Source organism: Scleropages formosus, chromosome 5 (assembly GCF_900964775.1).
Source record: "Scleropages formosus chromosome 5, fSclFor1.1, whole genome shotgun sequence".
NCBI lineage: Eukaryota > Metazoa > Chordata > Actinopteri > Osteoglossiformes > Osteoglossidae > Scleropages > Scleropages formosus.
Genome location: NC_041810.1, coordinates 10,365,416 through 10,382,004, shown reverse-complemented (window position 1 = coordinate 10,382,004; position 16,589 = coordinate 10,365,416).

The window sequence follows — 16,589 nt, the reverse complement described above, 5'->3', positions numbered from 1 at the left end:
GACCGAAACAGCTGAGCTCAGAGCAAACAAAGCAACGTCTCCACCAAGATGGACAGGGACCCCCTGCGGCTTGGCGCCATGTCTTCATCCAGAGGTTCTCTCAAATGCAGTTACACTCGTGCACAACGATCTAGAGGAAACCCAATGGCTGTACACCGAGTGCCACCGTAATAACCGAAACAGCGGCAATGATGGTGATGGTGGTAATTTTCGGGGAACAGGGCTGCCTGTCGTCTGATGACGGCCCCTCTGTCTCATCCGGTTGGTTCCACATGTCCCATACACACATCACACTGTGTGAAGCGATAGTAGGAGCTTCTGCACCATCACTGCTAGAGCTCCAGCAGCACTGAGAGAACCTGTCGTGTGGACAGTGTGGACACAATGGGGACACGGTGAGGACAGTCTGTCCCGTCACTCTTTCATCTGCATCACATCTCCTCAGGGACTCACTTAGTGGGACTGAAGGAATGAAAGACGCTGCAGCTCTTTGTTTGTTCAGAACCCTCTTTCTAAAGGAGAAGCTAAGCTCCTCCCGACTCTCGCTGCTGTGGCCCCTTTATCACTGTCCAAGTTGCATTTTTAATTTACTCGTTAATTAATTAAACCTTTTATTGTTGGCAGCGCAGCTGGGAAGTAATTAAGAGAACAATGAGGACGATGTCAATCAGAGCCCACGTGTGGGGGGGGGGGGCGAACATCCTGTAGGAGCAGATGCAAACGGGGAAGTGACATCAGACACACGGATTCCTCCTCCGTGAGTCTCGAACCCACAACAGATTATTGGCATGGAGACAACACCCTCCCCCTCCCTTCCACCATGGGGAGCTCAGAAGGAGCCCATTCACTGGTCCTTCGGGGCAGATTTTCAACTCTATCGTTATTGACATCTGACTGGATCTGAAGTAAGAGAACAGTGAGAGTGGAGCTCCGAACCCAGATCTCGAGCACGGTCCCTCCTGCAGCGACAGGAGCGCATGTGGGTGAACGACTGGAAATATTACGCAACGTTATGCGAAGGTACAGAAATAACTAGATGCAGAAAATCCACAATGGAGCGTTACACTTGGTTGTGCTCTTGATTCCAAACTTTGTGCTTAATTGCATGAGTCAGAAATGCTCCAGTTTTTCAGAAACGTCCATTAACAGGTGGGACCTGAACCCACAGCGGACTGGTCCACGTGAGGAAGCAGAACGGGCTCGAGTGGAATGAAATATTTAGTGCATTCCCAGTCTGAGCCGCTGACAGTCACTGACAGCAGATCTGGGAGGAGAGTCTGTGTCACAGATGAATGTGTGAATCACAGCCAGCAGTCCAGCAAAGTAGGGAAAATGATTCACTTACAGGAAGTCAGATAATTTTGCACAGCTAGAGCTTCCGTAGGTAAGCAGCATATTTCTCACTGTTTCCACAGCCCTGGTTAGTTTCTGAGTCAGGATGGACCCTGTGTGGGTTTCCTTCAGGTGCTCTGGTTTCCTCCCACACTTAAAAGATATGTGTTTCATGTGGACTGGTGACTCTAAATGGCCCATAATGTATGTGTGACTACCCTGTGATGGACTGGAATCCTGTCCAGACTGTACCCCTCCTAGCTTAGTGCCCAAGAATTCTGGGATAGGCTCCAGAACATCTCGACCCTGAAAAGGACAAACGGTGAATGTGAGCGAGTGTGTGAGTGACTCCAAGGTGGATGTTAATGAAAGTTCACCGTGTGATGTTAGGCACAGCTCACTGTCTTGGGCCACAGAGGACAGCGAATGAAGAAAGAACAGGAAGAGATACTTTTTTGCCATTTCAGCAAGGTGTTTGTGAAGAACAGAAGTTTATTCAGATACGCAGATGCTGCATAGACCACTGCGCTGTGCTCAGTACGGTAAAGGACTATGCACTGCAATGCAAAGTGCTTTCTACAAGGTGGGGTGAGGGGGCAGTATCCCTATAAGTGCTGCTGATGTCACTTTGTAGCCGTCGACAGGTATACAGGAGGGTGGCGAATGCCTCTCCGTCTCTGTCTGGCATTGTTGAAAATGGCAATAAGAGACACAATCGAGAGCGAAAGGCCCGTGGCTCAGCGCAGGCCCCTAATGCCATTGTACATGAAACACATCTTTAACTTCTCTCATTTGTGAGACATGTGAGACATGTGAGACATGGAGAGATGGGTGATCAAATGTGACTTTGTTAAACCCACACAGGACGTTCGGTGTTTGGTGGAAAGCGGTCAGTGAAGAAACGCTAAAAATGAGTCACATCACATGAAGCCAGTTTCCAGTTTATTTAGCTTGTTCTTTGTGTGACATACACATAAAGATAATCCAAAGTGACACAGAGCATTTGAGCCGATCGAACGGCAGGCTGCTTTATTGCACCAGGTCAAGGTAAATACCTGATCAAAGGTGTAGTAGCAGAGCCCCTCAGTGGGGATCAAACCAACAGCCTTCAAGTCCTCGTTCTGATCCAAGATACCATGGAATCATTGAAAGGAATGTTCATAAAGTACTATAAATAAAATTAATACTGTGGTAGGCAGGAGCCAGACCAAGTCCACTCCCCACTGGACCTGACAGCCACACCTGGAAGACACTCTTAAACAGGAACGATCAAAAAACAGAACTGGAGAGTGAGAGGAGCACAACACAGGTGATTCTTTGTTGTGTAACAGTTCGTTTGGTAGTTTATTTGGCTCCTTATTTTGTGCCAAAAGGCTCTCTCTGTTTCTCATGCTCTTACACTTTCGGAGAGAGAGAACTTTTGGTCATGTGTTGACCTTGTTGAAATGGGGGAGAAACAGAACCGCAAGTCCCCCCCTGCTCTTCCCCACCTGGTTGCTCCTCGAACCTGCCCCACCCATGGTGTGCTACAAAGGTATTCTTTCAAGTACACTTTTGGACTGCATAAGAAGTTAAAATATGAATGTGAATATGAGCTCATGAGAAATGGCCTTTTTTTTTGTGGTGAAGGTGGGTATGTGGGGAAAATCCCGAGGAGGGGGGGTAGAGCCCAGGAAGAAAGCTTGTGTGTCACTCAGGATCCAGTTCCCATGGCAACTGCAAATTTGACACACCTTAGGAAAGCCTCAACAAGGGTCCCTTTCATGGTGGGGAAAGAAAAGGGTTTTCCAGGGCATAATTCTGTTTTGTGTCACAAATAGACAACATTGGACCTATTTGAAACGGAATATGGTAAATCAGGGTCAGGTCCCATGAGAGCTCACATGAGGCCTGGGCCATATTGCATTGTGAGGTCCCACTGTTGTTTGAGAAGGGAGCAAATTATTTTAATGCAAAAGAAGACTTTTTAAAAGAATGGATGACAGTATAATTTGTCTTGGCTTTAGCTGTAGGCTCTGTGGCTCAGCTGGAGTGTTATATTACAAGTCACTCTTGGCTGAGGTGAGACAACCTTTTGCAGGCCTTGCTTTGAGTAAATATGGGAAATGATTTTAAATTGTATCAGAGAAAGTGAAATGGTGAGAAAGTCTCGGTGATCTTGGTCATTACTGTCCCTGCCTGTCCCATCAGCAAAATAATGTTTCAGAAAACATCTCTTTCATAATGATCACTTCATCTTCTTCAAAGTATTCCTTGGTTGTTCTTTTTCTTAAAGTACAATAGTAAAAACAGGGCAATTCAAATTTTATTTCCACATAAAAATCATAATGTCCAGCAGTATGGGGTGAGTGAAAGTGTCAAGTCCATCTGTTCACCTGGGGGGGCTTGTCACACAGCGATCTGTCTCTGGACAGGGCAGAAACCCAGTCTGGGAAACACATTAAATCCCATTTGAACTGGTAATTATTCATTTTATATCATATAAAACTTGCTGCCAAAAAAAAAATCATAAACATCAGCAGATGTCTTTAAGGAATCAGCTTCTGTTTGGAATCAGTCTCTGTTCAAAGCAATCAAAATAATAAATGGTGGAGAAAAAAAATATGATTGTGATGTCTTTTAAACATATTTTTCAAAATGTCACCCAGATTTCTTTTATTTTAATTTTGTTATTTTGTCTGTCCATCCATAAAGTCATGAGTGATGGGGAGAGGAGTAAACGCCCTGGCCACTGAAGTGTGGGAAAGTTATTAGCCTTCACATTTTGCATTTCTCACCATAACACCGCACTGAAAGTTAAATTTTCTGCATTGTAACACCAGGTGTCAAAAAATGCAAGAGTCTGGAAAGAGCAGAGAACTGGCATAATAACTGGGAAACAGGTTGAGACTTAACCAGCATAGAAAAGGTGTGAAACCCAAAAGTGAACTTACATATAAGTTAGAACAAAATCACAGATTTCTTAACATATGTAACTGGTTTTTCTTTACCTGGGACCTTCAAGGGTCTATAACTCAGTAGTGAAAATCTTATCAAACTGTGAGAAAACTCCACGTTTCCTACCTTTATCTTCATGTGTTCAGCTGTGAAGTTTGGTGGAAACAGAATTTTGTTTTTTTCTTTTAAGAAAATAGAAATGGACAAAGAAAGAGCCCTGATGCACTCCAGCCATATAGTACCTGAGCAGAAACCTTCCACAGGAATGTGTTGGAAGCAACCAGAAAAACGTACTGAAGAAAAAAGAACAGAGGCAGAGAGCTGACAGGTGTGTGCTGAGTAGCAGAAGAGTCGGGGGGCTGGCAGCAGCCTTCAACCCACTTAGCTACAAGCCAAGATGACAGAAGAGCAGGATGAGGAAGAGCCATGTTTATAGCAAGAGCTAATTTGTCCTTGGAAGACGACTCGCAATGGTGTGGCTGCAACACTTGTTGTAGTGGGAGCCGGAAGAGAGAGACCTGCTTCCTCAAGATTATTGGAAGATGAAGGTGATGATGAGGAGCAGAAGGTTCATTGTTTAGATCTTAACACATGCAGATGAGATGCTGAAAGAATATTTTACAGTTTTGTCGGCATGGTACATGGTATTTTACAACATATGTAAAATAATCTAAACGCTTAATTGTAAAATTAAGACCTCCAGTTGCCCAAGACAATCAAACCACATTTCATTCTTGCTTTTTTCTGTAAAATAAACATAATACATATTCAAAAATGCACACAGGCCACCTTGCGTGTCTGACTTTTTATTTAGCTGAAGAAATGAGATTGATCTGATTTTCTAATGGGCTGTTCAAGCATGAATAACAAGGAAAAAACATCAAGAAAATGAGCTCATGTCACCCAAAGGCCTCTAAAATAATACCGGTTATAAAATTAATGTTGGATAGAGTCTGGCCCAATTTACATTTACTTATTTAGCAGATTTGGGCGGTGGTCGGGGCCGAGTGCCCGGCCGACCCAAACCTCGGGCGCCAACTCTGGTTTTTGGGACTTGGAATGTCACCTCACTGGCGGGGAAGGAGCCTGAGCTGGTGCGGGAAGTTGAGAGATACCGTCTAGATATAGTCGGGCTCACTTCCACTCACAGCTTGGGTTCTGGAACCACTCTACTCGATCGAGGGTGGACTCTCCACTATTCTGGCGTTGCCCAAGGTGAGAGGCGGCGGGCTGGTGTGGGCTTATTAATAGCCCCCCAGTTCAGCCGCCATGTGTTGGAGTCTACCCCGGTGAATGAGAGGGTCATCTCCCTACGCCTTCGGGTCAGGGAACGGTCTCTCACTGTCGTTTGTGCTTATGCGCCTAGCGGCAGTGTAGAGTACCCGGCCTTTTTAGAGTCCCTGGGGGGCGTGCTGGAAAGCGCTCCCACTGGGGACTCTGTCGTTCTACTGGGGGACTTTAACGCCCACGTGGGCAGCGACGGTGATACCTGGAGGGGCGTGATTGGGAGGAACGGCCTCCCTGATCTGAACCCGAGCGGTGAGTTGTTATTGGATTTCTGTGCTAGTCGCGGTTTATCCATAACGAACACCATGTTCATGCATAAGGGTGTCCACCAGTGCACTTGGCACCAGGACACCCTAGGTCGGAGGTCGATGATCGACTTTGTAGTCGTTTCTTCTGACCTTCGGCCATATGTTTTGGACACTCGGGTGAAGAGAGGGGCTGAGCTGTCAACTGATCACCACCTGGTGGTGAGTTGGATTCGATGGCGGGGGAAAAAGCTGGACAGACCTGGCAGGCCCAAACGCATAGTGAGGGTCTGTTGGGAACGTTTGGCGGAGGCCCCTGTCAGAGAGGTCTTCAACTCCCACCTCCGACAGAGTTTCAACCAGGTCCCGAGGGAGGTGGGGGACATTGAGTCCGAATGGACTATGTTCCGCTCCTCCATTGTCGGTGCGGCGGTTCGGAGCTGCGGCCATAAGGTCTCCGGTGCCTGTCGCGGCGGCAATCCCCGAACACGGTGGTGGACACCGGAAGTAAGGGATGCCGTCAAGCTGAAGAAGGAGTTCTATCGGGCCTGGCTGGCTCATGGGACTCCTGAAGCAGCTGACAGGTACCGACGGGCCAAACGGAGCGCGGCTCTGGCAGTCGCCGCGGCAAAAACTCGGGCTTGGGAGGAGTTCGGTGAGGCCATGGAGGAAGACTTTCGGTCGGCCTCAAAGAGATTCTGGCAAACCGTCCGGCGACTCAGAGGGGGGAAGCGGTGTTCCACGAACACTGTTTACAGTGGAAGTGGTGCGCTGCTGACCTCAGCTGAGGATGTTCTCGGACGGTGGAAGGAGTACTTTGAGGATCTCCTCAATCCCTCCGACACGCCTTCCGTAGAGGAAGCTGAGGCTGGGGACTTGGAGGGGGACTCGTCCATTACCCTGGCTGAAGTTGCTGAGGTAGTCAAAAAACTCCTCGGTGGCAAGGCTCCGGGGGTGGATGAGATCCGCCCCGAGTTTCTCAAGTCTCTGGATGCTGTGGGGCTGTCTTGGCTGACACGCCTCTGCAGCATCGCGTGGAGTTCGGGAACGGTGCCTCTGGACTGGCAGACCGGGGTGGTGGTCCCTCTTTTTAAGAAGGGGGACCGGAGATTGTGTTCCAACTACAGGGGGATCACACTCCTTAGCCTCCCTGGGAAAGTCTATGCCAGGGTACTGGAAAGGAGAATCCGACCGATAGTCGAACCTCGGATTCAGGAGGAGCAATGCGGTTTTCGCCCTGGCCGTGGAACACTGGACCAGCTCTATACCCTCACTAGGGTGTTGGAGGGTTCGTGGGAGTTTGCCCAACCAGTCCATATGTGTTTTGTGGACCTGGAGAAGGCATTCGACCATGTCCCTTGTGGCATCCTGTGGGGGGTGCTTCGGGATTATGGGGTTCGGGGCTCGTTGCTACGGGCTGTTCGTTCCCTGTATGACCGGAGCAGGAGCTTGGTTCGCATTGCCGGCAGTAAGTCAGACCTGTTCCCGGTGCATGTTGGACTCCGCCAGGGCTGCCCTTTGTCACCGATTCTGTTCATTATTTTTATGGACAGAATTTCTAGGCGCAGTCAGGGAACGGAGGGTGTCTGTTTTGGTGGCCGCGAGATCTCGTCTCTGCTTTTTGCGGACGATGTGGTCCTGTTGGCTTCATCAAGTCAAGACTTGCAGCGTGCACTGGGGAGGTTTGCAGCCGTGTGCGAAGCGGCGGGAATGAGAATCAGCACCTCCAAATCCGAGGCCATGGTTCTCAGTCGGAAAAAGGTGGATTGCTCCCTCCGGGTTAGGGGGGAGTTGCTCCCTCAAGTGGAGGAGTTTAAGTATCTTGGGGTCTTGTTCACGAGTGAGGGAAAAATGGAGCGGCAGGTCGACAGACGGATCGGTGCGGCGTCTGCAGTAATGCGGTCATTGTACCGGTCTGTTGTGGTGAAGAGGGAGCTGAGTCGTAAGGCGAAGCTCTCAATTTACCGGTCGATCTACGTTCCTACCCTCACCTATGGTCATGAACTCTGGATCATGACCGAAAGAATGAGATCGCGGATACAAGCGGCAGAAATGAGTTTCCTCTGCAGAGTGGCTGGGCGCACCCTTAGGGATAGGGTGAGGAGCTCAGTCACCCGGGAGGAGCTCGGAGTAGAGCCGCTGCTCCTCCGCATCGAGAGGAGCCAGTTGAGGTGGCTCGGGCATCTGTTCCGGATGCCTCCTGGACGCCTCCCTGGGGAGGTGCTCCGGGCTTGTCCCACTGGGAGGAGGCCTCGGGGCAGACCCAGGACACGTTGGAGAGACTATGTCTCCCGGCTGGCCTGGGAACGCCTTGGGGTTCCCCCAGAGGAACTGGAGGAGGTGTGCGGGGAGAGGGAGGTCTGGAGTACTCTGCTCGGACTGCTGCCCCCGCGACCCGGCCCCGGATAAAAGCGGAGGAAGATGGATGGATGGATATTTAGCAGATACTTTTCTCCAAAATGACTTCCAAAGAACTCTATGTAGTGTTATGAGCACACACCTTTTTCACCAAGGTGACTTACACTGCTAGATACTCTACTACACTACTTACACTTGGTCACTCATCCATACATCAGTGGAACACATGCTCTCTGTCACTCACACACTAGGGGTCAAGAATCCACCTGAACAGCATGTCTTTGGACTGTGGGAGGAAACCAGAGCACCTAGGGGAAACCCACGCAGACATGAGGAGAACATGCAAACTCCACACAGACTGAGCGGGGATCAACCCCATTTCCTCTCACACCACTCAGGCACTGTGAGACAGCAGCGCTACTCACTGTGCCACTGTGCCACCTCTCTTAAGGTGCTGTAATAGGGTGTCTCAGATGCAGGAGCCTAATCAATGTGTAACAGCTGTTATGAATAGTTATTATCAGGATGACTGTTACATAAAAACAGTATCAATACTGTAGACAGTGAGTTATGCTCACAGATGTTCTGCAGCTCTTTAGTCTGTGAATTTTTCCCAGTTTCAAAAACAGTGACTTTTCGGTTTCATTAAGTCAACATCAGAGCCTCCATCCATCAGCAGTTTGCATCAGCATGACAGTGGTATATTTTGGACAAATTATTATTTATTATTAATTCCTTTTCTCCAGAACAGCTTACAGTGTCACACTATTTACTTTTACTCGTTTAGAAAGCATTTTTAACTATCATTTCTTGGGTAAGCTCCGTGATCAAGGGTGCTACAGCAGGAGGCTTTTCTAGTGAAAGGAAGCAACTATAGCCGCAACACCACCTGCTGCACCTGTGGTTACTTCCATCATTAGGGTTATGGTTGAGTACACTGAAGGTCCTGCTGGAGGAGAGTCCACAGTCCTACACAAGAAACTTCTGACTGCTTTATTTGCCATTTAGAGACTTTGAATTCATTGTGCTTCTGTCTTGAACCCTTAGCTGACCCCAACCTCTCCGTCTTTGAAAGCGGTAGGTATTTTGACACCATCGTATGGGTTTTAATCAACAAGACCAGTACAGAAGTGGTTCTTAGCAGATTCTTTGGAAGAACCCTCCCTGCATTTGGTTATTAGTATCAAGCTGGTCCATCTTGGTCAATTATGGCAAATGGTTTCCATAATATCCAATATGGATAATGTTTAGAAAATGTTGCAATACTTTGAAGATACTTTGGCCGTGTTAAAGATTGTAGAACCTGCACAAGGTCGTAGGAATGGCACCTTCACTCTTTCTGGCCCTTAGCTGGTTTTCATATCTGAAAGTGGCTGCGCTGAGATGTTTTTGCATATATGCGTTTTGGGTGGTGGGCTAACCTTGATGGATGACTCTGTCAAAGGAACAAAAATTATTATTTTTTCCCTCTGTTAAACTTATTAAACACTAAGGATGACTGATCACAAATAACGCAGTGAAGTAATGAGAAGAAAACCGAGGAACAGAAGCAGTTATTGATGAATTTCACTGCTGCTCATGGGAACTTTGGCACAGAGGCCGATCCCTTCAGACTCCTCTTTTAAACCCCCAGGTTTCCACTGTTTTTGTTTCACTGTAATAACACCAGCAAATTAACCCAGCAAACTTGTAGTAAATTAAAAAAAAAAAAAACTTTCATATCAGGTATGGAGAGATGTCACTTCCTGTCTCCAGTGCATCCCCCCCAGTGGTCCCATTGATCCCAGATCAGGTTCCCAGCTCCGTGAGGGCCAGTTGAGATGGCCAGACCTGTCCAGAGACGGATGATGAGAACAGACCAGGTCTGAGCCTTGGGGAGGCGGTGGCACTCTTGCAGCTCGCAACCCCTGGTTGGGCACTCACAAGCGCCTCCCTGTGGCCAGAGGTGACATCAGGCAGTTTCTGGAGGCCAGAGAGCAGCTCATGTGGAAAACTTCATCATCTGAGTGTTGCATTAATGAAGAAAAAAGGCCTGAATGCTCACTTGTTCCTAATGTCATTGTACCCCTTTAATTAAGTTGCTTCAAGGCCTTTAGAAAAAAAAAGCTCGTAAGAGTAAACCAGCCTAAAACGTTCATTATCTCTCTGGGGGCGGTGACTGTGGAAGAGTGCCACCCCAAGACTAAAAAGCCCCTGTGTCGTCCTTCAGGTGGTGGTGGATGCTGGACTAAGGACAAGAGGAGCTAAAAGGCATCGGACCTCACTGGGGTCACAGCCAGGTCATGACCTTCAGGTGACATGTGCCAGGTGGCTCTGGTAGTGATACCCACAGCATTGTCAGTAACAATCATCAACCTCATTAACGAAATAGTAGGGTTCAAAAACCCAGGTTTAGACCTCTCTTGAGAACTTTGTGCTGGTGGCCTTTATGTCATGCATGTCATGAAACTGCGTGTTTCCAGGGCTGTGGGTGCATGAGGGTCACCGGTGGCATTCTGTCAGAAGGTCAGCCGGTCCATCCATGAGCAGCTTGCTCCATCGGGAGGCCCTCGTGGCATTCGGTCAGCCGACTGGACCACAGAATCCCATGGCTTCAGAACCCCATAGCTTCTTCTGTAAAATTCATAAAACATCTATTATTAAAGCAATTTATCTCACCCTAAGCGTGTTCTTTGGCTGTGTATTCATAGGATATATGAGATATGTGTGCATTTTTAACAGCAATGCATTATGGAGGCGTAAAATAATAAATGGATCAATAAATGGCATCCGGCTCGCATCTGTCCTTTATGCCCTTCAGGAAGGCTACACAGAAATATGGAAAATAGTTAGGATGGTTGTTCTTTCTTAAATTAGAGCAATGCGAATGGGTGTAAAACAGCGATGTTTGAACATCAGTTGTGACCGAGGTGTTAAGAAGCTGGACAGGTTTGAATCCCCACCAAAAAGGTGAGTGGGGCAGTCAGGTACAGTAAAGGTCTTACATTCCCATTTTTTAAAGTTTCATGAACACCTAAGACTTTTAAAGATTTTGAAGACTTTTAAAATCCCTGCCTGCTGAAATGAAAACATCAATGTTTGATGTAATTTCATCTTTTTCATGCGAGCACTTTAGCAGAGTCAATAACCTACCCACAGCTTTCTACTTTGGTTATAACCTCAGTCCCAGCACCTGAGGCCAGACTGCAGCACGGAGTTCCGCAACAGACTCACATACTGACGGGAAGAACAGAAGAAACGGTACAGCATGGGGTACAATTCATGGTATACCACAGTGCACAGAGGGGGTCACTCTTCCTGCTCCTCTCTCATCTGCACACATCTGTGGGACTAATACTTTATACCCTACTTCATGAGCCTTTTGTCAATGCTTCCTTGGTGAGATATTTCTTTGTGAGCTCTTGTGAGCACTTTCATGGCAAGGTCTTCCATGGTGAGCTCCTTCACGGTGAGCTTCCTCTTTTCTGCTTTGAGCGTATCTCTTTTTATAACTCTGCATCTGCATCAGCATCTGCAGTATTGTTTTGAAGATGAAGTGCAGAGGCTTTGTCTCACGCACTAATGTAGGTAACGTGCATGAGGAAGCGCGGCGGACGGATTCCATGTCGACTGTCAACAAGTCCGTCTCACACCATCTCATGAAGGAGAGCAAGAGAGCCATAGTTTCACAAGGTCAGTGCATGTGGAGCATGCTCTTTCCTCCTACATTGCCACAACATGCAAATAATGCAGAACTTAAGTCTATAAGTCATTTCGACATGCAGGCCTTAAGTACTCATGTTTGTGTCCATCATGGTGTTATATAACGACTGAGGGTTTAGGGTTAGTGCTGGACCGGCTCCGACACTGACCATACGCAGCCTGCTGTGCAGCCTGGAGCAGGTGGTCATATTGATGGTGTTTTCATTTTAAAAACCATCACACCGAGGTCCAGACATGTCGGCAAGAGAAGGTCAGGTGTGTTGACTCAACAGAAGTGCGGCGCTACTTAGGGATCATTATTCCTTCTGTTCAGTGTTAACTTACCCAAAAACCAAATATACGGTCCTAAGAGGAGCAGCGTTGGAATTTAATATTTTAGGGCACAGTAATAAAGCTCAGCATCCCCAGTCACCCAGAAAGATATAAAATATTATTTTAATTTGAATGACAAGGCAATTTTACATCTACCAGTTACCTCCCCTTTCAGCTGCTTAGAGCCAGCTGCAAACTGTTGAGTTTGTTTGCGCCGATTAATGTTTTTATCATTGGTATTATTATCACATGGTGCCGTGTCTCCTGCATTCAGCACCTGTCCAAGGAGAAACGATTGCTGTGCTTATGACAAGCTCCCCAGCACGCCTCCAATCCCAGCATTTCACTGTCAGGCTCATGTGCAGCGATGCCGTGTTCACCTCGTGACGACTGGTGCCAGCCGTCCTCTTTGCGGGGCTGGACAATGTGGTGAGTGCAGTCACTTTGGTCAGCACAGCTGACCAACACAGTCTAGGGACCTGGTAGTTCACCCTGAGTACTGCAGTACCAAGCAGAGAGGCCTCTCACACCTCTGGTCATGAGGGCTTTTAAAGCAGGTGGTTGGAGGACCGGACTGAACGGGAGAGCTCTTGGTGATGGCTGACGGTTGAGGGGGGTGGCTGTGTGTGTTGCTCATCCATAAGTTCGCTTTGCTCATTTTGTGGGGGCCACGTCCCCATTTTGGAGGGGCGCATTTTGGTGTGTAAACCTTACCATGTGGTACCTGTGGCCCGCTCGCGTGGCAGTCAAACGGGTACTCTCTGGTCATCGCGACAGCACATCCATGCATGGGTCGAGCAGGACATGGGACAGTGTGGTTTTTACCCTGAAATACTGCCCATAGATGCTGAAATTCCCTGGTCCCAGCAGCCCTGCAGATGGAAGAAATGATGGACACAGAAAGGAATTGAAAAATAAGGAAATGTGCTGTGAGTCACAGCTAATAAAAGTCTAAATGAGGGCTCTAATGTTCACCTTCATTCTCAGGCAGAGTGACTTCATTTAAGAATATTGGCGCTGAGAGAAGAGTACATTACTTTTCAATTCGTCCAAGCGCTAATGGTGTTTGTGTGTCCTAAGAGCGCCGTCAGATTGGCACGTTCTGTCCGGTCTTACCTTCCCCTCTCGTGTGGAGAGGACGGGAGAAGAATCCAGCAGCATCTTGTCCCACCTCATGACCCCAGAGTTGACCCCGGCTACGATTTTGGTAGTAGCAGTAGGATGAGCGTCAGAAGATGTCATCAAAACAAAGCAGGGAGAAATATGAGAGCGTCCTTCACCGTGTCCCTTGGCAGAGATGCTCCACATCCCTCACTGGTAAACACCTGTCCATGGAGTGTCTGCAAAGAGCTGACCGCTCCACTGAGCAGTGGCCGCCCATTAAAGCACCAGCGTGGCGTCAAATCTGGTGGGAAGAAGTGAAACCGCTTCTTCATGCTGCTCCTGGGCGACACCAAGTGGTGGTTGTCCCACCTACAGCTGGCTTCTTCTACCTGATGCCACAGATTAAGTTTTGACTGGAATAACGGCAAACTTTAGTGCATATTGTAATTATGATGACGTACAGTAACGGAAGCACTTCTTCCACATGGCCGTTGAGGTTCCACACCAACTCAACAGCAGTAGTAGCACCTACTACTATAGCTGTGTGGGTTCTATTGGAGAAGGTGCTGCACTCTGGAGGAGAAAGTTTGGGGTTCTCAATCCCCGTGAAAGTCACTAAAATTCAGTTTTAAGAACATACTGTGTAGAGAAAATAAGATAATGGCAAAAGAAAAAGCTTTTCAGGCAGATGGTAGTGTAGTGGTTAGTGCTTCTCCCTTTGAAACCAAAGGTCACATGTTTAAATCCCACCTCCAGCTATAGTACCCTTAAGGAAGGTACTTACCCTCAAATGCTTCTCTAAGAATTACCCAGCTGTATAAATGGGTAAATAATTGTAAGTTCCTTTGATGAAATGTGTCAGCTAAATTAATAAATACAAATCTTGCAGCAAGTTTGAGTTCCTTAAACACACACACACCTCCTGTAGAGGTTCCACACAAAGCCTGGAAAGAGGACCATGCAGTTTGGAGCTCCAGCTCATCACAGTCAAATTAGCAATGATTAGTCTCCTCCATGTCACTGTGTCATTAAATATTCATCCCGTTCCTGGATTTAATGGTATGAACTGCAATACAGATGTTAATCTCATGCATTTTTAATGTCCTCCTCAACCCTCCAGCTCCCCGTTCACGATGAGTCTGAGAACCACCAAATGAGCACTTGTCTTTTGAAGCGCAGGGTCTCATAGGAACCCGAGAGATGCGCTCCGCCTGATCCTTCCATCACTGCACCCCCTGCGGACAGACATCCAGAGTGACAATCCGTTTATTTCATTCATAAATGCCGTGGCGCCCGTGGACAAATGATAAGAGGCTAGTCCTTTCGAAGGGTCTGTCAACAATCATTTTCACTTTCCAGTCCTCAGAAATCAGTCATCACACTGCCTGAAATGTCTGCTGTTTTCCACACGTTTCCGCCGGATGCTCTCTACGGCCTTGCAGGCGACACATCCGCCTATAAGCGTGCACTTGTTAAAAGGGCTTTAAATGACAGAAATGTTGAATTTCATCGGGACACATGCAGTTGTGTCCTGCGGTTTTTAAAGCCTGAGCTCTGGTCAAGGTCACGTGCGCTGTGGGCATGATCATGTCGTGATCTTCTCGAGATTTTGGTGACTGTTTACGTTCCTTCTGCGAATGAGTGGTAAGAATCGGGAGTCGGAGCATCGACCCCGGGGAGAGTCTCCATCCAGCCAACTCCCCAAGGAGCACTTCTGTGCTTCGCCAGCAGGGGGACCTCTCAGCCCAAAGAGGCCCCTGAAGGTGGCGCCGATGCTCACAGTCCTCGCGAAGCTGCTCCGAGGGAAGCGCTCCTTCCGCCCTTATCTGGGCTCCTCATCGCGCTCACACGTCTGGCTGCACAAAGCGGAGTTGGTGACATGACGGCACACGTCTGTGGCGACGGCCGTGTTTCTGCGCCGCGTCCTCGCGCCGACCGACCTGCTCTCTGCAGGGCGTCCGCTACTCCTCGGGAGCCTGTTGTTCGTGGTCAGGAGGAGCGCAAACCACATCGCTGACACGGCATGCGGTGCACACATTTTCCTGTGGAGGGGCCTCCGCCATTCTCTGCCTGGTACCCTGCCAGTGGGCAGGAATGCAGATCTGTCCATCTCTGTCCCCCACCAAATTCCACATCCCCCTTCTTTCATTCCGGGTCCTTCTGTGGCCTTTGAAGTGTGGGGGGGCAGCGTGAGTACAGCCGATCGCTGGCACGGTGAGATATTTCTGACCAACCGCCGGCGCCGCCGACGGGGGCTTGGGCGTCTGGACATCGGGGGGACACACAGGGATGCCGATGGACACACTGGGACTGTAATTACAATAAATGTACTATTACTGTGATTTACTTTACACACAAATGGATGGGAGAAGTGAATTCATTCTATGGGGGTGCAGCCAAGTCCTGGTTTGGGTGAAAAGTGAAAGACTTGCAGGAATCAGAGACACCTGAAGGGTCCCTGAAAATGTCAGACATGGTAAACATGGTGCACACGGTGTTGGGGGGGAGCCGTAAATGGGAGGTGCCCAGAAACTGGTAAAAGCACTGATTGACATCCTGTGTGGGGGTGCATAAGGGCTGTCGAACCCGTGATGCTGCAAACCCAGAGCTGCACAGATGCAGAGCTGAGCCCTGGTGTCCCTCGAGCCCTCAACCAAACAGCAGAACAAACAAATCCACTAAGAGGTAAGTGTAAGTGAAGTAGTGTAAGAAGTACCTTGTTTGTCAGAGGGGACAGGGGGCGGCTGACCCTGCAGGTTAAACACTCCCAGCCGCCCCATTCCCTGTGTGGGGTGGGGGGTGGAGGGGTGCTCTCTTGCTCTTGTGGCCCTTCCGATACTCGAGGCAGTTGCCCTGTGCTCGCTCATAGGTCAAAGGTCTCCATGACCCTGGGAGCCGCAGATAAAAATAGGGAAAGTGTAACACTGGGCAGCTATAAATACCTCCCTGTACCTCGTGGTGAGTCGTCTTTTCGAGGCTCACGGATCACCTGCGGATGGGCCTGCACCACAGTGTTCCAACCTGAGGTGAGAAGGTCCAGATGCACAGAAGAGCTCACTGAGGTTCATGCTCAGCCCGATCAGTCTTCAGAGCGGTTTGACTCGGAGAAGCTGAAAGCGAGATGGTCATCTTGGTTCCGTCTCGATGGCGAACATGTGCAGGTCTAAGTGCCACCAGCTGAGCGTGTGTAGTGAAACATACCTGGTCACCCAGGTGGATGTGGGCTCCACACCCTGCTGCGGTGGGACTGACCTTCACGGGCCTCCTTTTCACATGTTCTTTGGGGTTTGATCTGTCTGCACCGTGTTCACA